The 22,951-nt window shown below is 43.8% G+C and overlaps 1 long non-coding RNA gene across 1 annotated transcript; it reads left to right on the top strand.

Moving 5' to 3' along the window:
• The first annotated feature begins 22,272 nt into the window (after nt 1–22,272).
• Nucleotides 22,273–22,847, top strand: LOC143111606 (uncharacterized). The gene is made up of 2 exons (XR_012984562.1): nt 22,273–22,523; nt 22,626–22,847. It is a non-coding gene; the product is annotated as an uncharacterized LOC143111606 (long non-coding RNA).
• The last annotated feature ends 104 nt before the right edge of the window (nt 22,848–22,951 follow it).

Genomic DNA, 22,951 nt, shown 5'->3' with positions numbered 1-22,951 from the left:
AGTTTTCTGTGAATATCTCGAGAACCGTAGGGTTTAGGAGGACCATTTTTTTATGTTGATCTCAAGGGGCCATATCAACCCATTACATAACCACTCATTTCATGTATAGCGCCACCTAGTTAAACACAAAAAAGTAAAAATGAGGTGTTGTAATCGCAGGTATCTGTGACCTAATATAGTCAAAACTGCACGAAATTGGAAGTGTAGGATCATTATGACACCCTCTGTATGCACGCCAAGTTTTGTGGAATTCCGTTCATGGGGGGCCACACAATAAATTAATTTATGTTACTATACACCAACTGGCCTGTAGGTGGCCGGAGACAGTTTTCTGTGAATATCTCGAGAACTGTAGGGCCTAGGAGGTCCACCTTTTTTATGTATGTTGGTCTTAAGGGGGCATGTCAACCCATCCCGTTACCACTTATTTCATGTATAGCGCCACCTAGTTAAAAATTAAAAAGCAAAAAATCAGGTGTTTTCATCACAATATCTCTGGCTGACAAGGTCAAAACTGCACGAAAATAAAAGTGTAGGATCATTATGACACCCTCCGAATGCATGCCAAGTTTTGTGTACTTTTGTTCATGGGGGGCCTTACAATAAAATAATTTATGTGTACATTTAGTGACGTACACCAACAGGGATTCCCGGGACACTGAAAGACCGGGGTACACAAAACTTGGTGGGCATGTAACCCCACATGGATAGCATGGAACCGTCGTTTTTCGTTTTGATCTGTAGCCCCCCCGCTGGACTGGACCCCCCGAAAGGAGGGTAGGGCAGACACAGTTCTCTGTGAATATCTTGAGAACTGTAGGGCCTAGGATGACCATTTTTTTCAGTATGTTTGCCTCCAGGGGTCATGTTAACCCATTTCATGTGCACACATGTGCACAAACAGATACACACACACACACATACATTCACAGTAATCATACGTATGACACATACTCACACAGTAGACATATGTACGCTTGCATGCACAGGCACATACGCAGGCACACACACAAGCACGCACGCACACACACACACACACACACACACACACACACACACACTCACACACCCACACACATAACATAAATATAACACAAACAATCAAGAATTTCTCAGAATTATGAACAGGCAAGATGGAGGTGGGGTTGTATAAAATGAATTTTACATGTGAAATCTATGAACTAATCATGTTTTGGTACTTGTTGTCTAGCAGATACCAATGAGAATTGAGTGTGGATAATGCAATTAAGTGAGACAGTTAAAATCATATAGGCCTTTCAGTGTGATTTCTTTTTGTAGAAAAAATGTGCTGGACTGGGCGGCGGTCGTATTTTGTACCGCTCTGCGGTACGTCTAGTTAAATAGCAGGGACAGTAGTGTAGCCAAAATTATTTTAAAGACCATCATCCTTGCTTGGTTGGCTCCCTCTCCCTCTTCTCAACCCTCTCCTGAACTAGGTGTTGTCAGGGCCCGTAAGATGACCCAAGAACAGAACAGCATCACTAGGAACAAAGCTATGTTGACAGTCAATTAAATTTCAATTGAATTCTATTTCAATTTAATTGTACTTATAGAGCGCCAAATGAAATTAATTGTGGTGAATAATTACTTAAAATGAATCTTAGACTGGCAAACTTCAGGAAAAACTCAGGAATCAAGTTTATTCTATTACAAGCAGTGAGGGTACAAAAAAATGGTCTGTGGTCTATGTAGGCCTAGCCCAGGCCTGAAAGGCCTAGGTTGGCCTATAGCCAACTTCTACTCTCTTCCGCTCTACATCCTTAGTCTGACAATCCAAAATCTAAATCTCATTTCAGTTTAGTTACTTTTAAATGCTTTAAACAAAGAACAAAATGGCGCCAAGAACAATCCCACATGATTGGTTCTCCAGTTGGCATCAGACACACCTACTCACACCCACTTCACACCTATCTGAATAGCATGAGGAGAGATATCATATTTATATCAGAAATATCACTTATAGAATGTTCCAAACATTCTCACAATCACATCATTAAAATCCTTGTAATGAGACTATCAGAATGATACCAAACATGAATACATTTACATTTCATGACACATGGATACATTATATCAAGGTAATATCCTTTGTCCTGTGTAACTAACCAGCACATTAGCATTCCATTGGGGGAGGGGATGGTGTCTTTGTTTAAAACCATGAAGGGTTACATGGCTAACTAAAAGTAGTCTTGAAGTTAAATTATTATCCATTTTAACCATAAATGTATTGCTATCAATTCCCCCTTTTCAAGTCTGAATGACTTGAATTTTAAAATAAGATTCCATAACATGAGCCTTCTTGAACAATTTTACACATTTTTCTTTGTTGTTTTTTTTATTTTTTATAAAGTCCATAATCAGTCCATAATCAATGTAAGTGTGTGCGTGAGCAAGGAAAGCAGCGTTCAGCATACATCCTTTCTTGCGTTTCTCTTCCGTTGAAGAAGGGTCCTCTTATGAAACTTGAATGTATCTGCATTGTTTCAGTGTAAGTGTATGCGAGTGCAAAGGGTGTGCATGCAGGCCGCGTTCGGCGTGCACCCTTGTGTCAGTCCAAACAGTCCATGAACAATGGGCCATGAGTGTCTTTGATGATGCGGAGTGCGAGGCTGCTTTCGGCACCCCCTTTCGTTGCTTTCAGTCAGTCCAGTTTTGTTGCTTCCAGAGTCATGGCAGTTGCTTCTGCCACAGGTTCCATTGGACCTGTGGTTCCTGAGTCTCGTCCAGTCTCGTCCAATGACTGGCCTGGCTGGCCACTGCTGCTGCTCTGGGCAGAGTTGTCTGGTCCATCAATCTCGTCCAGTGGCATGGCCTGGTCTCCACGGCTGCTGGGTTGTACTGGCGTGGTAGCTGAGCCTGGTTGGTGGAGCCATCAGCCATCTTGAAAGGATCTTCTTGAGATGTTTGCGTAGTGGTAGTCGAAGACAAAGGCATGTCACACCTCCCTTTGTCCCTTCTGGCATGAAAGAGATTCTGGAGAGAGTGGGTAGGGTACCCCTGCATGTCTTTTAAAGAGATTTTGCATTAGAAGTGAGGGTCAGTAAAACAAAACAGTAGGCATTTAAAAAATGACCATTTGAGCAATAAAACCAGTAAACTTAGAAAAGAAAGTATTTCAAGTCAATACATCTATCTCCCCCTTTTTATAGTTTATTAACTATAACCAAATAAAAGTAATTTCAAACATAAAGAAACTCAAGTTGTGGGTATGAATCCATTCAATTGAACATGTGCCCACATCAAACAAGGCGTAAACATGTAGCAAACATTTCCCATTGGCATACAAGCAAAAATAAAAATATGTCTTAATATGTTGACCCCAAAAGATGTCCCTCAAATGAAAGAAAGAAAATGGTTGAAATCAACAATGGTTTCCCATACATTTCTCTTAGGTTCATATCTCCCCAGTGAAGTTCCGTATCCATGGGGGAGAAGCTGGGGGGGTTGGTTATAGAATACAGTGATGCTAGGAACAAAGGCAGTGAGATAAGATAGCAAAAAGGTGTGAAAACCTTTGACCCAAGAACACAAAGACAACATTTCAACAGCAATCCATTTCAGCTGGGAAATAAAAGTTACAGGAAAAGAAAAACTACTTTGTCCTTGATCCTGATAAGATTATAAACTTGCAACAATTCCTCACCCATACATTTCAAAACAGAAGGACTTGAAACAAAAAATGGAAACAAACACATATAAAGAAATAAACAAATTTCACACACACAGGGCCGGCCCACACGCGCATTCATTCATACTGGACACACAGACACACACAGCTCCATGGAGCTGGAGGACAACTTTAAACGGGATGCAGGAAGAATTTCCTGCTTAAAAAAACAAAAGAAGTTTAGTCAAGCCTTTTCAGTTAGCTCATATTAGCTCACAAAGACATCTAGACGCCCCTAGCGGCAGCTAGTTAGCTCAGGCGTACTTAAAAGAGGCCTAACCATGCTCTCTTGAGCCTATGCTGTTTGAGCTTATGTTGTTTGCACACTTGAAAAAGATTACGACAAAAATCCTGGGGGGTATTCCATCAACCTCGCTAAAGGCCAAACCTGGCTTATTTCGATAAGTCTCGCTAATTTTAGTGAGAATTCCGTTCCATTAATGAGGTTAACGTGAATCCCAGCTTGGTAACCATGGGAATTTATGCCACAGAACTAACCTGCTCCGTAGCAGGTTAACTTTCAAGCTAAATTAAGCTGTGTTGCAAAAAAAAACCAATCAGTCGGAAAACGAGTCCAAAAAGATGGTTCCGTCAACCTGTGCTCTCGTCACCTGTATAGGCTACTACTTCAAAAATAGAAGTAGGCCTATAGAAATGTTTTTTTCCGACAGTGCACCAAGCATGGATTTACACATTCACTAGCTCCAAAGAATGTATGAAGATTATATGATTAAAAATCTTTTAACTTCACATGCGTGTGGTTCTAGGAATCGTGCTACTCTGTGTCATTTACGTTCGGTGGTGGTGTAACGTGCAGCGAGACGGCATAGGATAGGATTTACATTCTTGCGTGTTCGCAGGTTCGCTTCCCATACGAAGTATTAAGGCTATATCGTTTATCACCTTGATAATAGCATTTTTAGTTATAATCTTTGATGAAAGACATATGTCTACTGCTGATAAAGGGTCATGAACATTTGGTAGGCTGTTCAGTGACAGCTTTGCCAGTGGGCTATAGCCTATTATATCTGATGCAAGCCAAAGGATAATTATTCTGTAGCCTAGGCAGCTAATAATTAAAACTGCTTCATGTGTCGACGTTTGTTCATGAATGTCAAATCAACTGTGTGCTACACAGATTAAATATTAGGCATAAATTGAATTGAAAGCCATTGCATTTCAGATCATTTTATTTCAAAACACTTTGGGACTTATGGGAGACAATAGCCTATTATGTTGATACTAATTTATTTTATGACCACCTACACCTAGACAATAATTTGGAGTGAATGAACTCTTTTAATCTAAGAACGTAAGCTAGCCTATAGATAGTTTTGAATATCTATATGCATATCCATAAGTTGTTTTTGAGTTTATACTATTTATTCATGCACTCGTTTTGTTCAAGACTGTAGACCCATGTGTTCAAGAGTGAAGCCAATCAAACTTGCAATTGATTTCAAAACCATTAGTATTGTTGTTTTAAATGTATGCTTTCATTATTCTCCCATTTCTGTAGGCAATCTATTTTTTTCTCGCGATGTTAAATTTGATGACTTTCGATGAAAATCCTGTAGATGGCGCTTGCCAAATCGAACAGAAATCGTCTAGTATTGTCTTAATTTTACGACATGTATCCTCTTTTCGTCAATCTACTGTTTTGGTCTACTGTTCTACCTCGTGCACGAGCAGAGATTAAGCTGACTTTAACCTCGCTTGAATAAACGAGACTAAGATGCTGCTAACTTGAGTTAATGGAACGGCTTCAGCCCCAAGTGGAAGTCTACGCTAGTTCAAGCCAGGCTATTTCTGTTAAGCGCCGCCTTCATTAGCGAGGTTGATGGAATATCCCCCTGGATTCAGATGTAAAACAAAACACCACATCTATTCAAAAACAAAACAAGACTAGTGTTAGCTTAACACTTTGGATTCTAGCCGCTCATACGCTCTTGGTGATAAAAACAAAAACAGCAGCGCCAAGTTCTGTCTAATATTCTGTTTGGTAATGAAGGAATGAATGTTCTGTAAACAAAAAGGGGCATAAACTACGTAGCTTCTTAGGACCTGGCGTCCCTAAAACCGCGAAAAATAGGTCGCTCACTATACCACAGTGATTAATATTGAGTTGCCTAGCACACTCGCTAACCTATTTACTCTTTATATCCAATAAAGAGGCTCCCTTCTGGATTGGGTTTCATAGAAGCCAATGTAATCCAGCACAATAGGGCCATTTACAAAATATGGATTAATTCGTCTTGTGCGACGTTTTGCCAAAATCGGGGAATCACAAATTTGTGTCCACTATTAAGTTACGGTTTTGCCAAAATGTTGCCAAAATCGGGGAAGCACAAATTTGTGTCCACTATTAAATTACGGTTTTGCCACAAATGTCTACTCACTCAGAATGCCTTTTCCGATATCTTAACGCCCGTTCCAAACTGTGGTTAGCAGGAACCGCCCGGATTTACAGATATTCCTTTGTTCTTCACCAAAGAAGAAATGCAGATAAAAAGCGTCCTTACCTGGGAGCTGACACCAAAGCGATGAGAAGAAAAAAAAAAACTGCAGCATCTTAGAATCAGCGACAAAGGTATATTATCTCTGCGGTTGGAACCTCCATGAAAGTAATTGTGGTGAATAATTACTTAAAATGAATCTTAGACTGGCAAACTTCAGGAAAAACTCAGGAATCAAGTTTATTCTTTTACAAGCAGTGAGGGTACAAAAAAATGGTCTGTGGTCTATGTAGGCCTAGCCCAGGCCTGAAAGGCCTAGGTTGGCCTATAGCCAACTTCTACTCTCTTCCGCTCTACATCCTTAGTCTGACAATCCAAAATCTAAATCTCATTTCAGTTTAGTTACTTTTAAATGCTTTAAACAAAGAACAAAATGGCGCCAAGAACAATCCCACATGATTGGTTCTCCAGTTGGCATCAGACACACCTACTCACACCCACTTCACACCTATCTGAATAGCATGAGGAGAGATATCATATTTATATCAGAAATATCACTTATAGAATGTTCCAAACATTCTCACAATCACATCATTAAAATCCTTGTAATGAGACTATCAGACACACTAACCAGCACATTAGCATTCCATTGGGGGAGGGGATGGTGTCTTTGTTTAAAACCATGAAGGGTTACATGGCTAACTAAAAGTAGTCTTGAAGTTAAATTATTATCCATTTTAACCATAAATGTATTGCTATCACAAAACATTACATGACTGGGGAGCTTGAACACAGCTAGATAGTGCTTCACAAGTCTGGAACAGGGGACAGCCAGTGAAAAAGAATACTGTCAAAGAAGTGCACACATTCCAGGAGAAACTGGTGCACAAATGGATACACTATTGATCCCAAGCTGAAGAGAATCTGATGTGAAGTTTAGAGCAAATAATTCAGAAGCAACTCATGTTCCTGCTCCAGTGATGATCAACCATATCACACAGATGTGTAGTGATAAGCCAATTAGGACATTGATCGCCACAGCAACAGCATTCAGATTTTGAATAATAGGCAGTATCATATATGTGAATCTGGAACATGACTGTCAGGATGTTCCTTTCATGAGAACCCAGACAATACAGTAGCTCTGGAAAAATAATTGAAATCCATATATCAGCACAGTGCATATTTTCCGGAGGCACTGTATGATAATGGTCTAGGGGGAACACATTTGAGGGTGTCTCACAGAATAGCTATATTAGGACACAAGTTTATGTTGCATGTAGTGTTGTCTAGTGTCTGACAAAAAAAATTATACCTGATTACCATTATACCGGTAATCGTTACAACCCTAGGGCAAGCTTTTAGAAGATGTCTGCATTATATGCCGATGCCTCATATAAGATAAGATAAACTTTATTGTCCCTCAAGGGGAAATTTGTCTTGGGCTGTAAAGTGCCTTCACTGTGAACAACAATTACATACATGCAGGACAACAATCACATACGTGCAGGACAACCATCACATACATGCAGGACAACAATCACATACAAGCAGGACAACAATCACATACAAGCAGGACATGACCCTGAGGGAGAAAATAGCCCTTCAAATTTGTAAAAAGGCATAAATAGATAACCCATAATTCCCATAAAATTCCATATGATTTTATTATTCAGCAGTAAAAGCACTTCAAACTGATCAAATCATATACATATTTATACGACATTAAATACTCTTTGAAATCACCAAACGGAGCCGATGTATGTCATGGAGTCTATAAGGTCATGATAATAAACACATTTTTTATGACTATTTTGACAAAAAATCTGGTACAATGGTATATAGGTGAGTTCATAGAGAAACCTAGATTCCCCGCAGGCCTCTAGAACAAATGTCAACATTGCTGCCATCTTACGGAGGGCAACACCAGGTTGTAAATTAATGGAAGTCAATTGAGAAAAAAAAACATATTTTCCTTGGCATAAATAGTGTTTGAATAAAACATTTTTAAAATATAGTTTATCTACCTTTAAAAAAAAACATTTATGGCCATCGGTTGAGAAATGTATGAGTTTGAGGGCTTTGTAACCCAAAACCCTTGCAGCTGCTCATTAACATCCATTCATTTGCTGGTAAGTATAGCCCATATGTGGTGGCTGCATTGACATATTCCACCTAATAACTTAACACACAATGCAGTATATAGTGTAGGTTTCTATGTTTATGTGTGAGGTGAATAGAATAGAATAGAATAGAATAAAATAGAATAGACTGTGGACTACGTTCTATCAAGGAGTCCCCACACAGTGGAGTTTCCCGGTCCTCTGAAGGAAAAGAAATGGCTGGATAAAACCTGCACATATCAAAATACATCGAGTTATAGATTCCGTTACAATAAGGGTGTCTGATTTGGATTGCATTCTTAGAAACAATACCACTGTTTCAGGAGCATATTGCACAATTGTGCTCACAAGTAAGATCAGAATGATTTTGACAGCCCTCATCTTGGCCTGATTGGCCCTCTCTCTCTCCCTCCCTCCATCCCCAGGTTGGGGTTGTTTCAGAGCTCTGAGGACTGCCAAAAAGCAGAACAGTTTCACCACAATCAGAACCACAATCAAACCTGGAAATGTATACCAAACAGACGTTATGGCAAAAATTAAACTACAGGCTAGGATTATTAGCCAGACCACAATTGAGCATACCATCTTGTACCTCAGTGCTTTGTATTTTAGAAAAACTACAGGGTAGACCACAGCCATATAACGCTCCACACAAATGGTGGTCTGAAACAGGGGACGTCCAGACAGTAACAAAGCACATAATAAATATGCTGCAAACTGCAGTATATTATGGGAATATGTACACCAGGCAAATAGGTTAATTGGTGACAGTATTCCCACTACAATTTCACACAGAGACAAATTCAGTTCGAAAAAGCAGGATACTAGAGTCTGTGCAGGATCCACAACGATAAGCCACGTCATGTAGCTGTTCAGAGGCACGCCTATCATGCTGATGGCTACGGCTGCTATTTTCAAAACTTGGAACGGGCAGAATTCACTTGTAGTGTTCATGTGGGACAGAGAGGGGAATTCTGTAACGTTGAATGTGTACATCCTCAAGTTGCTGTTCAGCTGATGATATATCTGTAGTAACATAAAAAATAAAATGAAAGGACATAGATATTTAGAATATAAACACAATTGTCTGTGCAACCAAGAACATTTTAAAAGTCTGATAATACACTTGTCTAATGCTGATCCATATAAGCGATTGTCCATTACTGTATATTCAAAGCACCTATATATGTGTTTTCCTTGAAAGATCACTCAGGATCAGTCAGATTAATTTCAGATTATCATCAGATTTTGTTTGTTTTTGTACCCAACATAGTATATGCTGTTCTCTGTTGAATTGCAATGACATGGCATGTCCATTACATTTGCTTTACCATACACAAAAATGTATAAACGCAGAGGGGTGAAAATCCTGACATTACATTTACATTTACATTACATTATTTTGTAAGTATTACTTTGCAAAATCTGATGAACAAATAGCACTAATCAAGCTACACTCATTATTACACATCTATATTCCGCTTCCAGGCAGAAATCAAACATCATTCTTACCGAGGCGATAACATCTGACAAGAGATGTTGGGTGGCCTGATGTGCTGATCACAATATACAATGATGTGCTGAACGGGGCTGCTATGCACAAGACTGCATGTTTCCAGAGTGGAAAACCTATTGGTTGTGGTTTTTAAGAAAATAACACCTGCAATGCAAATGCTGTGTCAGAGTAGAGCAATGACAGATACTGACCATCTGGGTCCCACAACTAGTATTACAGGGCATCACTCATGTCTTACAGGACAGGAGGCTGAAGGTCACAAGGATGTCAGCATGTAATTGACCATATAGTCATTAGTATATAATGAGTGTATTTAATAAATAGGAGTAACAAGTAAAACGATATAACTTTGTAACTACTTTTCATAGTAGTATCCTATTTAACTACCATTCACCTAATGTTCATGGCATGAAGTTTACATTAATGAATTAGTTTGATTTGTTTTTATTTGTGCACATTCAACCCCTTCTCACATTGTCCACTACCATGGTCAATCTGACAGTCTGTTTCTGTTTTGTGTTTTACAGATGCATTATGTCTTTGCATTTAAACCAGTTAGATTCTAAAATCAGACCATGCAATGCTTGAATATACTTTAAAGCTGCAGTTGGCAAGATTTTTTTGATCATATTCACTGAAACCGACAATATGCTCTGACAGAACAACATAAATCAGCCTGTTTTAGAAAAAAAAGCACTTCTACCTCCACCTATAGCCTGTTATTTGTTTTGCAAAAATCCACAGCTCCTGGTTCTTCTGGTCCAATCAGTCTGGTGCAGTCTGGTGCGCATTGACGAGCACAAACTCAATGAGAGGGTGCTCGGTGGTAGTGGGGGAGGGGCATGAGAGTTGTAAACATTAAAAATGTTGGCTTAAGTCCTAGCCTGGGTTTTCCCATGCTGCCTTGCGCACAATTTTATTCACGCTGCTAGGCAGCCTGGATTCCATGGACTTCGTTTTCACCTCAACGAAGGAACCAATCACAGAACGGAAGGGGGACAGCAAGACAATGACGACACCGAAACGGTTATGAGCTACGTACAGACGCATTTGATAGACATTCGTAGCGCCCAATAAACGGCTCTGGGCATTCTTAAATCAAGTTTTAAATACGACAAAATGTAGTTCCCAGACCCCATCTCAATGAGATGAGGTCTGACGTTAGTCAGGCTATACGTCCCCTCAATGTGTTAAACTGGCCAACTGCAGCTTTAAGTGATCCAATTGGCCAATCATAGTGTCCTGATATCCTATGTCCTATGAGGCCTTGCGTCAAAAGTGGGAGCAACTTGTGCTTCCAAGCTTAACAAATGAGATGTGTTTGGGAGGCTTTTTTAAAGTTTAAGTTATTCAGACATATTCTTTTTAATTCGTTGTCGTTTGGGGGGCAGTAGAAACTCTACCATCATTGGCTAGAACACTCAAATTTAGTTATGACTGCCGCGCAGCGAAGCGGCGGTCATATAGGTTTAGTCAGATTTTTTTTTTTTCCTTTTTCGCATTGCCGAAATTTCCATCAATGATTCCCGGGACACTGAAAGACCGGGGTACACGAAACTTGGTGGGCATGTAACCCCACATGGATAGCATGGAACCATCGTTCTGGACTGGACTGGACCCCCCGAAAGGAGGGTAGGGCAGACACAGTTTTCTGTGAATATCTCGAAAATCGTAGGGTTTAGGAGGACCTTTTTTTTTTGTATGTTGATCTCAAGAGGCCATGTCAACCCATTCCATAACCACTCATTTCATGTATAGCGCCACCTAGTTAAACACAAAAAAGTAAAAATGAGGTGTTGTAATCGCAGCTATCTGTGACCTAACATAGTCAAAACTGCACGAAATTGGAAGTGTAGGATCATTATGACACCCTCTGAATGCACGCCAAGTTTCGTGGAATTCCGTTCATGGGGGGCCACACAATAAATTAATTTATGTTACTATACACCAACTGGCCTGTAGGTGGCCGGGGACAGTTTTCTGTGAATATCTCGAGCACCGTAGGGCCTAAGAGGTCCACCTTTTTTATGTATGTTGGTCTTAAGGGGGCATGTCAACCCATCCCATTACCACTTATTTCATGTATAGCGCCACCTAGTTAAAAATTAAAAAGCAAAGAATTAGGTGTTTTCATCACAATATCTCTGGCTGACAAGGTCAAAACTGCACGAAATTAAAAGTGTAGGATCATTATGACACCCTCCGAATGCATGCCAAGTTTTGTGTACTTTCGTTCATGGGGGGCCTTACAATAAAATAATTTATGTGTACATTTAGTGACGTACACCAACAAGGATTCCCGGGACACTGAAAGACCGGGGTACACAAAACTTGGTGGGCATGTACCCCCACATGGATAGCATGGAACCGTAATTTTTCGTTTTGATCTGTAGCCCCCCCGCTGGACTGGACCCCCCAAAAGGAGGGTAGGGCAGACACAGTTCTCTGTGAATATCTTGAGAACCATAGGGCCTAGGATTACCATTTTTTTCCGTATGTTTGCCTCCAGGGGTCATGTTAACCCATTTCATGTGCACACATGTGCACAAACAGATACACACACACACACACATTCATTCACAGTAATCATACGTATGACACATACTCACACAGTAGACATATGTACGCTTGCATGCACAGGCACATACGCAAGCACACACACAAGCACGCACACACACACACACACACACACACACACACACACACACACACACACACACACACACACATAACATATGCGGTCATATTTTGAACCGCTCTGCGGTACATCTAGTTTTAATAATGTATTAAAAAAGACATATTAGGCTAGCCTGACGAGCCAGACCCACATTAAAATGTAGGGTCTGGGCACTCACCGTTCGCAGTGCTCAGTCCGAGGGGCGGGATAATCGGTTGTCTTTCAAATTCCCTCTGCACGCAATAGGACAGAGCTATGAGTCCCATGCGTTTCCCACCAGCGGAGCTAGTTGGCTAGTTCAAACTTTTGCCAACTTAATAAAAGCTTAACTCGTGTCACACTGTTCGCCAACAGCAACATTATCTTATTTGTTTTCAAGTAGCAGGGAATTTAAGCCAAACCGTTGTAACTCTGCCATCAATCATAATGTTAAGCCAGCCTAACGACTCTATACACGATTTGATTGGCCTAATAGAAGTTTACTTTTTCGAGCTCACAAGCCAACAGAGAGTTGCTAGACTAGCCCTGGCAGCAAATGTAATTAGCTGCCGCTAGGGTGCGTCTAGATTTCTAGGCTAATATTAGGCCACTGAATTAGTTTAGTCCAGTTATATGTACAACCACAAACAGCACATGTTGTCTCTGAGATCCGTAATGACATCTCTTATGAAGGTTTGCGACTTTACACAGAAAAAGTACAGAAAAAGTCACATCTAATATTCATTAATAGGGAGAGTCAATGGGTATTTGTCAGGGTTGGCTTGCAAGGTAGTCTCCCTGAAGGTAGAGGAGAAGTTGAATGAAGCCTGTAAGTATCGTTATGGAAAGAACAGTGTTATAGTTTAAGATCTTCACCTCATAGCTGACTTTGCTCAAGAGGATTATTCCTATGGTATATAATTAAATAGCAGGGACAGTAGTGTAGCCAAAATTATTTTAAAGACCTTCATCCTTGCTTGGTTGGCTCCCTCTCCCTCTTCTCAACCCTCTCCTGAACCAGGTGTTGTCAGGGCCTGTAAGATGACCCAAGAACAGAACAGCATCACTAGGAACAAAGCTATGTTGACAGTCAATTAAATTTCAATTTAATTGTATTTCAATTTAATTGTACTTATAGAGCGCCAAAACATTACATGACTGGGGAGCTTGAACACAGCTAGATAGTGCTTCACAAGTCTGGAACAGGGGACAGCCAGTGAAAAAGAATACTGTCAAAGAAGTGCACACATTCCAGGAGAAACTGGTGCACAAATGGATACACTATTGATCCCAAGCTGAAGAGAATCTGATGTGAAGTTTAGAGCAAATAATTCAGAAGCAACTCATGTTCCTGCTCCATTGATGATCAACCATATCACACAGATGTGTAGTGATAAGCCAATTAGGAAATTGATGGCCACAGCAACAGCATTCAGATTTTGAATAATTGGCAGTATCATATATGTGAATCTGGAACATGACTGTCAGGATGTTCCTTTCATGAGAACCCAGACAATACAGTAGCTCTGGAAAAATAATTGAAATCCATAAAAAAAATATCTCATGTACCATAGTATATAGCCCAGGCTGAGTGATGTTTCTCATACATAATGAACTTAGCAAGAGAAAAGATATGGCACATAATGCAATATTTTGAGGAGAATGAAAATGTGAAAATAGTTTAGACATTTTATGTTTGCATTACAGAATTAATGACACAGTTTACATACCATCTACAACAATAATTAGGAAACCTTTCACAGGAAAATTATGAAGACACACTTTACATTTCTATGATGAAGTTATTTGTCACATTCTAATGGTGAAATTACTATATAACTATGCTCACTTTTTCATTGTTTTTTTTCTTCACCCCTTCTCTGAGAACCCACCCTCCAACTCCACTTGATCTCAACACAACAAAGGATGGCAAAACAAAACCATCATAGGGACTTCTAATTATGCATTATCCAATCTAGCATTGCATTTATCTGCAAGGTACAATATCCAAAGAGTCTATGAGGGACAATACAATGTTCCAAAATGTATCAACCTGTAATAGAAAGCCTCTCCAGTTTTAGAATAGATCCTTTTTGATCCTCCAGTCATAACATTGGGGCAAAGCTGCTTCCAGTTGGACAGTTCCAGTCACCTGATCAGCAGGGTTGAGAAGTCCATGGTATGTTGTGTCTCAGCTGAGAGGTCTTTGTTTTTTGAGATAATAAAGAAAATGTTTTTGTTCTGGCACTGTAACACTTTATTATGTCTACAATGGCTGAACTATTTCAGATATAAAGACATTAGGGCAAGCTTTTAGAAGATGTCTGCGTTATATGCAGATGCCTTATATAAGATAAGATAAACTTTATTGTTCCTCAAGGGGAAATTTGTCTTGGGCTGTAAAGTGCCTTCACTGTGAACAACCATCACATACGTGCAGGACAACAATCACATACATGCAGGACAACAATCACATACAAGCAGGACAACAATCACATACATGCAGGACAACAGTCACATACAAGCAGGACAACAATCACATACGTGCAGGACAACAATCACATACATGCAGGACATGACCCTGAGGGAGAAAATAGCCCTTCAAATTTGTAAGAAGGCATAAATAGATAACCCACAATTCCCATGAAAATTCCATATGATTTTATTGTTCAGCAGTAAAAGCACTTCAAACTGATCAAATCATATACATATATACCGTTAATTTATACCACATTAAATAATCTTGAAATCCCCAAACGGAGTCGATGTATGACATGGAGCCTGTAAGGTCATGATAATAAACACAATTTTTATGACTATTTTGACAAACAATCTGGTACAATGGTATATAGGTGAGTTCATATAGAAACCTAGATTCCCCGCTGGCCTCTAGAACGAATGTCAACATTGCTGCCATCTTACGGAGGGCAACACCAGGTGGTAAATTAATGGAAGTCAATTGAGAAGAAAAAAAACATATTTTCCTTGGCATAAATAGTGTTTGAATAATCCATTTTAAAATATAGTTTATCTACCTTTAAAAAAAAAACATTTATGGCTATCGGTTGAGAAATGTATGAGTTTGAGGGCTTTGTAACCCAAAACTCTTGCAGCTGCTCATTAACCTCCGTTCATTTGCTGGTAAGTATAGCCCATATGTGGTGGCTGCTTGACATATTCCACCTAATAACTTAACACACAATGAAGTATCTAGTGTAGGTTTCTATGTTTATGTGTGAGGTGAATAGAATAGAATAAAATAGAATAGACTGTGGACTTCGTTCTATCAAGGAGTCCCCACACAGTGGAGTTTCCCGGTCCTCTGAAGGAAGAGAAATGGCTGGATAAAACCTACACATATCAAAATACATAGAGTAAAAGATTCCGTTATAATAAGAGCGTCTGAATTGGATTGCATCATTAGAAACGAAACCACTATTTCAGGGACATATTGCACAATTGTGCTCACAAGTAAGATCAGAATGATTTTGACAGCCCTCATCTTGGCCTGATTGGCCCTCTCTCTCTCCCTCCCTCCATCCCCAGGTTGGGGTTGTTTCAGAGCTCTGAGGACTGCCAAAAAGCAGAACAGTTTCACCACAATCAGAACCAAAATTAAACTTGGAAATACATACCAAACATACGTTATGGCATAGATCAAACTACAGGCTAGGATTATTAGCCAGACCACAGTTGAGCATACCAGCATACCAGTTGAGCAGTGCTTTGTATTTTAGAAAAACTACAGGGTAGACCACAGCCATATAACGCTCCACACAAATGGTGGTCTGAAACAGGGGACGTCCAGACAGTAACAAGCCATAGAATAAATATGCTGCATGTTGCAGTATATTATGGGAATATGTACACCAGGCAAATAGGTTAAATGGTGACAGTATTCCCGCTACAATTTCGCACAGAGACAAATTCAGTTCGAAAAAGCAGGATGCTAGATTCTGTGCAGGATCCACAACGATAAGCCATGTCATGTAGCTGTTCAGAGGCACGCCTATCATGCTGATGGCTACCATTGCTATATCACCAATTTGGAACTGGCAGAATTCACTTGTAGTGTTCGTGTGGGACAGAGAGGGGAATGCTGTAACGTTGGATGTGTACATCCTCAAGTTGCTGTTCAGCTGATGATATATCTGTAGTAACATAAAAAATAAAATAAAAGGACATAGATATTTAGAATATAAACACAATTGTCTGTGCAACCAAGAACATTTTAAAAGTCTGATAATACATTTGTCTAATGCAGATCCATATAAGGGATTGTCCATACTGTAAAGCACCTATATATGTGTTTTCCTTGAAAGATCCCTCAGGATCAGTCAGATAAAATTTAAGATTATCATCAGATTTTGTTTGTTTTTGTACCCAAAATAGTATCTGTTCTCTGTTGAATTGCAATGACATGGCATGTCCATTACATTTGCTTTACCGCAGAGGGGTGAAAATCCTGACATCACATTTACATTCCATTATTTTGTAACTAGTATTTAGCAAAATCTGATGAACAAATAGCACTAATCAAGCTACACTCATTATTATACATCTATATTTGGCTTTCAGGCAGAAATCAAACATCATTCTTACCGAATCTGACAAGAGATGTTGGGTGGCCTGATGTGCTGATCACAATATACAATGATGTGCTGAACGGGGCTGCTATGCACAAGAGTGCATGTTTCCAGAGTGGAAAACCTATTGGTTGTGGTTTTTAAGAAAATAACACCTGCAATGCAAATGCTGTGTCAGAGTAGAGCAATGACAGATACTGACCATCTGGGTCCCACAACTAGTATTACAGGGCATCACTCATGTCTGACAGGACACTCTGCTCTAATTACTCTGCCAGCTGCACTGCATTTCTCCACTAACCTCTCCCAGTATATAAAGCCCTGTTTTTCAGCCAAGCCCTGTCAGATCGTCTTCAAACCTGGACCAGTAACCTGCCTGTCTGTCTACTCTCTGACTCCTACCTGTGATTCGGATCCATTCTTGACTGCCTCCCTGTTCTACTGCCCCGGTTATCCCGACCTGCCTTCCGGATCTTCTCGATTACTCTCCGATCTTCAGCCCCCCCGGTAACTCGAATCTGCCTTCTGTCTCTCACCACGTTTAGTGCCTAGCCCTGGTCTGTACTACTGCCTGCTGTTCATCTTGCTGTTGTGTGTGTGTTCCCCCAGGCCTCCGACCACCAGACGAGTGAGCCCAGACGCGTCACCACCCTCAGCCCGAGACGCCGCTCGATCACTGGGGGACACACACACTCAGTACCTTGGACTGGAACCCCTGACACCCCTGGCACTCCTAGCACCCCTGGAACCGGAACCTCCAAGACCTCACGATTCTCTCACTCCTCTTCCCCCCCTGAACCCTTCAATAAAAAGACTCTGAATTTGAACTTGCGCTCTTGGGTCGTCTTCTGTCCGTGACAGAACGATCTGACCATCATGGACCCAGCGCACTCCCTGACCACTATGGAGGAAGAGCCCGAGATGTCTGCCCTACAGCGACTGGAACGCACTGAGGGAGACATCAATCGGATGGCTGGCGACATCGCTTCCCTTCTCCAGCTAGGCAACCAACAACAACAGCAATCCAACCAGCAGCAACAACAGATCCAGCAGCAACAGCAACAGCTTCAACAGCAGCAGCAACAGTTTCAGCTACAACAGCAACAGTTCCAACTGCAGCAACAACTGCTAGCCCAAGCCCTGCAACTACTCTCAAACCCGGCTACTCCACCTGCACCCACCCCTGGTTCTTCTGTTCCTGTACCACCGGCAGTGCTGCCACCAGATCCCCACGCTCCTGAACCAAAGATTGGGAACCCGGAACGTTTCGATGGAAACCAAAAGCAAGTAAGACCATTCTTGAGCAGCTGCCGAATCCAGTTCGCACTACAGCCCAGGACCTTCTCAACGGAGGGAGCCAAGGTGGGGTATGTCATCACCCATCTCACCGGCCGAGCTCGGTTGTGGGGAACGGCGGAATTCGACCGGCAAACCCCAGCCTGTGTCTCCTTCAGTGCCTTTGAGGAGGAGATGTTAAAGGTCTTTGATCTAGGCTCGCCAACAGCCGAAGCGTCACAAGCTCTGCTCACCATCCGTCAGGGCAATCGGACAGTGGCAGACTTCTCCATTGACTTTCGTTCCCTGGCCAGTCAAAGCTCGTTTAACTCAGAGGCACTGGTGCAAGCCTTCCTCCACAGCTTGGCGGACTATATCAAAGACGAGCTTGTTTCTCATGACCCGCCCTTAACGCTTGATGCCGCCATTGACCTTGCCGTCCGCATTGACCGCCGTATACAGACCCGGAGGAGGGAGAAGGGGCGTCTCAGTCAACCTGCCATCCGCACTCGGGTCGATACCTCCTCTGTCCAGCCCCTGCCTGTCAAGTCCCAAGGCCAACTCAATCAGCCTGAGGCCATGGAGATTGGCCGTGCCTCTCTGACTCCCGAGGAGCGTCGGCGCCGTCTAACCTCCAACCTTCGCCACCTGTCCGGCAAAAGCCGCAGCTCACCAGGTGTAGGGGAGATCCGGGTGAGCTCAACAAATCTTCAGTCTCCCTCCATCCGAAAACCCCTGCTTCATCTCCGCCTTCAGCTTTCCGACACGACTCATACATTGGCCGCCCTTGTGGATTCTGGAGCCGAAGCAAACATCATGGACCCTGAGCTTGCACGGCAACTGGACGTGAACCATCATCAACTGACACAACCCATTCCTGCACGAGCCCTGGATGGACATCATCTGGGCACGGTCACTCACATCTCAACCCCTGTGACAATTCTGCTGTCAGGAAACCACCAGGAGTCCATCCAGTTTCACCTCCTACACTCACCTGGCCAACCACTCATTCTCGGATACCCGTGGCTCCGTCAGCACAACCCCCACATCGACTGGGAGACAGGAACAGTCCGTGCGTGGGGAAGGAGTTGTCACCAGACCTGTTTAAGGGGGGCCACCCTGCCCGTTCACCGGGAGAGATCTGGCGCTACCCCCGACATATCCAATGTTCCGACCTGTTACCACAGCCTGAAAGAGGTGTTCAACAAATCCAAGGCGACATCTCTACCCCCACACAGACCCTATGACTGCGCGATTGATATCCTGCCTGGCACAGCACCTCCCAAGGGTCGTCTTTATTCACTGTCAGCCCCGGAAAGAAAGGCCATGGAAGACTACATTAATGACTCTCTTGCCGCCGGGATAATCAGACCGTCTTCTTCCCCCGCAGGAGCGGGATTCTTCTTCGTCGGTAAGAAGGACGGTTCTCTTCGTCCATGCATAGATTACCGGGGTCTGAACGACATCACGGTTAAGAATCGCTACCCACTGCCCTTACTTTCGTCTGCCTTCGAACTGCTGCAGGGAGCCACCGTATTCACGAAGCTGGACCTTCGCAATGCCTACCATCTGGTGCGGGTGAGAGAGGGAGACGAGTGGAAGACTGCGTTCAACACATCAACCGGCCACTATGAATACCTCGTCATGCCAATCGGCCTCACCAATGCCCCAGCAGTTTTTCAAGCCCTAGTGAATGATATCCTCAGGGACATGCTAAATACATTCGTTTTTGTGTACCTTGACGATATTTTAATATTCTCAAAGACTCTGTCAGAACACACGCACCATGTCCAGTTGGTCCTGCGCCGCCTGCTGGAGAACTCTCTTTTCGTGAAGGCAGAGAAGTGCGAGTTCCATGCCAAGACCGTTTCATTCCTGGGGTATGTGGTGACCGAGGGCAGCATTCAGATGGATCTCACGAAGGTGTCGGCTGTCACGTCCTGGCCAGTCCCTGAGTCTCGGAAAAAGTTGCAACAGTTCCTGGGCTTTGCGAACTTTTATAGGAGGTTCATCCGAAACTATAGCACAGTGGCTGCACCACTCACGGCGCTAACCAGCACTAAACAACCGTACCAATGGACAGCAGCTGCTGATAAGGCCTTCAATAGCCTCAAGACACGTTTCACTTCCGCTCCCATCCTCCAGATGCCAGATGCAGCAAGGCAGTTTGTGGTGGAGGTAGATGCTTCGGACGTGGGAGTGGGTGCAGTGCTTTCTCAGAGAACAGCCGAGGATGGCAAGATGCACCCCTGTGCCTTCTACTCCCGTCGGCTAACCCCAGCCGAATGCAACTACGACATTGGGAACCGCGAGCTGCTGGCCGTCAAGCTCGCCCTTGAAGAATGGCGGCACTGGTTAGAGGGGTCAAAGGAACCATTCGTAGTGTGGACAGACCACAAAAACCTGGAGTATATCCAAACAGCCAGGAGGCTGAACTCCCGTCAACAGCGGTGGTCTCTGTTCTTTACCCGCTTCAATTTCACGCTCTCCTACCGCCCGGGATCTCGCAACATCAAACCTGATGCCCTTTCCCGGATGTTTCAGAAGGACGAGACCACCGCCATGCCAGCCCCCATTCTTCCCAGCCACTTTGTCGTAGCGGCCCTCACCTGGGAGATCGAGAAGCAGGTCATGGAGGCTCTTCGGAACCAGCCAGGCCCAAGCACCAGCGCCCCCAACCGTCTGTTTGTTCCAGCAAATCTCAGGTCACCTGTGATTCAGTGGGGGCACGAATCCCGTCTGGCCTGTCATCCCGGCATCACTCGCACCCTTCATCTGGTCCGCCAGCGGTTCTGGTGGCGGCGGATGAGACAGGATGTCCAAGAATTCATCCGAGCTTGTCCCACTTGTAACCGAAACAAGACCCCCAACCAGCCTCCTGCTGGGTTGCTGCAACCCCTACTCGTACCCAAGCGGCCCTGGTCCCACGTTTCACTGGACTTTGTTACGGGTCTTCCGCCCTCTGACGGACACACAGTCATCCTTACCATTGTTGACCGCTTTAGTAAGATGACCCACTTCGTGCCTCTTCCTAAACTACCCTCTGCTAAGGAGACCGCCCAGGTGGTCCTGGAACATGTGTTTCGTATCCATGGCCTACCCCAGGATATAGTGTCAGACCGGGGGCCGCAATTCTCAGCAACCTTTTGGAAGGAGTTCTGTCATCTCCTTGGGGCCACCGCCAGCCTATCATCTGGATTCCACCCGCAGTCAAACGGCCAAACTGAACGCATGAACCAGGAGCTGGAGAAGGCACTGAGGTGCGTGGCCTCCCAAAATCCCCGGGCCTGGGCTCAACACCTGCTCTGGGTGGATTATGCCCATAATTCACTCACCAGTTCCGCCACCGGGCTCTCCCCCTTTCAGTGTGTCTACGGGTATCAACCCCCACTGTTTACCAGCCAGGAGGCGGATGCCACCTGTCCGTCTGCTCTTGCGTATGCCCGCCGCTGCCGCCGCACTTGGGCCCAGGCTCGCACTATGCTCCTGAAGTCTGGAACCAGCTACGCCGTCGGTGCCAACCGACGGAGGGCCCCAGCACCTACTTACCGGGTTGGTCAGAAGGTCTGGCTGTCTGCCCGGGATCTGCCGCTGCGGGTTGAATCACGAAAGCTGGCCCCTCGCTTCATTGGTCCTTTTCCTGTGCAGAAAGTCATCAGTCCAACGGCGGTTCGGCTTCAGTTGCCCACTTCCATGCGGGTCCATCCCACCTTCCACGTCTCCAAGGTCAAGCCGGTCCATGAAAGTCCCCTGGTCCCTGCATCTCCGCCGCCGCCTCCTCCGCGCCTCTTAGATGGCGGTCCGGTCTTCACCGTCCGGCGGCTGCTCCGCTCTAGGCGACGGGGTAGGGGTCTCCAGTACCTCGTTGACTGGGAGGGATATGGTCCGGAGGAGAGGACCTGGATCCCGGCCAGGAGGATAGTGGACCGGACCCTCATCACTGACTTCCACCGACTACATCGGTAGCCCCACTCTGCTCTAATTACTCTGCCAGCTGCACTGCATTTCTCCACTAACCTCTCCCAGTATATAAAGCCCTGTTTTTCAGCCAAGCCCTGTCAGATCGTCTTCAAACCTGGACCAGTAACCTGCCTGTCTGTCTACTCTCTGACTCCTACCTGTGATTCGGATCCATTCTTGACTGCCTCCCTGTTCTACTGCCCCGGTTATCCCGACCTGCCTTCCGGATCTTCTCGATTACTCTCCGATCTTCAGCCCCCCCGGTAACTCGAATCTGCCTTCTGTCTCTCACCACGTTTAGTGCCTAGCCCTGGTCTGTACTACTGCCTGCTGTTCATCTTGCTGTTGTGTGTGTGTTCCCCCAGGCCTCCGACCACCAGACGAGTGAGCCCAGACGCGTCACCACCCTCAGCCCGAGACGCCGCTCGATCACTGGGGGACACACACACTCAGTACCTTGGACTGGAACCCCTGACACCCCTGGCACTCCTAGCACCCCTGGAACCGGAACCTCCAAGACCTCACGATTCTCTCACTCCTCTTCCCCCCCTGAACCCTTCAATAAAAAGACTCTGAATTTGAACTTGCGCTCTTGGGTCGTCTTCTGTCCGTGACAGAACGATCTGACCATCATGGACCCAGCGCACTCCCTGACCACTATGGAGGAAGAGCCCGAGATGTCTGCCCTACA

This window comes from Alosa pseudoharengus, unplaced genomic scaffold, assembly GCF_046254945.1.
Source record: "Alosa pseudoharengus isolate Yale_2024_CS ecotype anadromous, Long Island Sound unplaced genomic scaffold, YU_APseudo_1.1 YU_APseudo_1.1_scf_8, whole genome shotgun sequence".
NCBI lineage: Eukaryota > Metazoa > Chordata > Actinopteri > Clupeiformes > Clupeidae > Alosa > Alosa pseudoharengus.
Note: the sequence above shows the minus strand (reverse complement) of the source record. Positions and strands in the feature narration are given on the sequence as shown.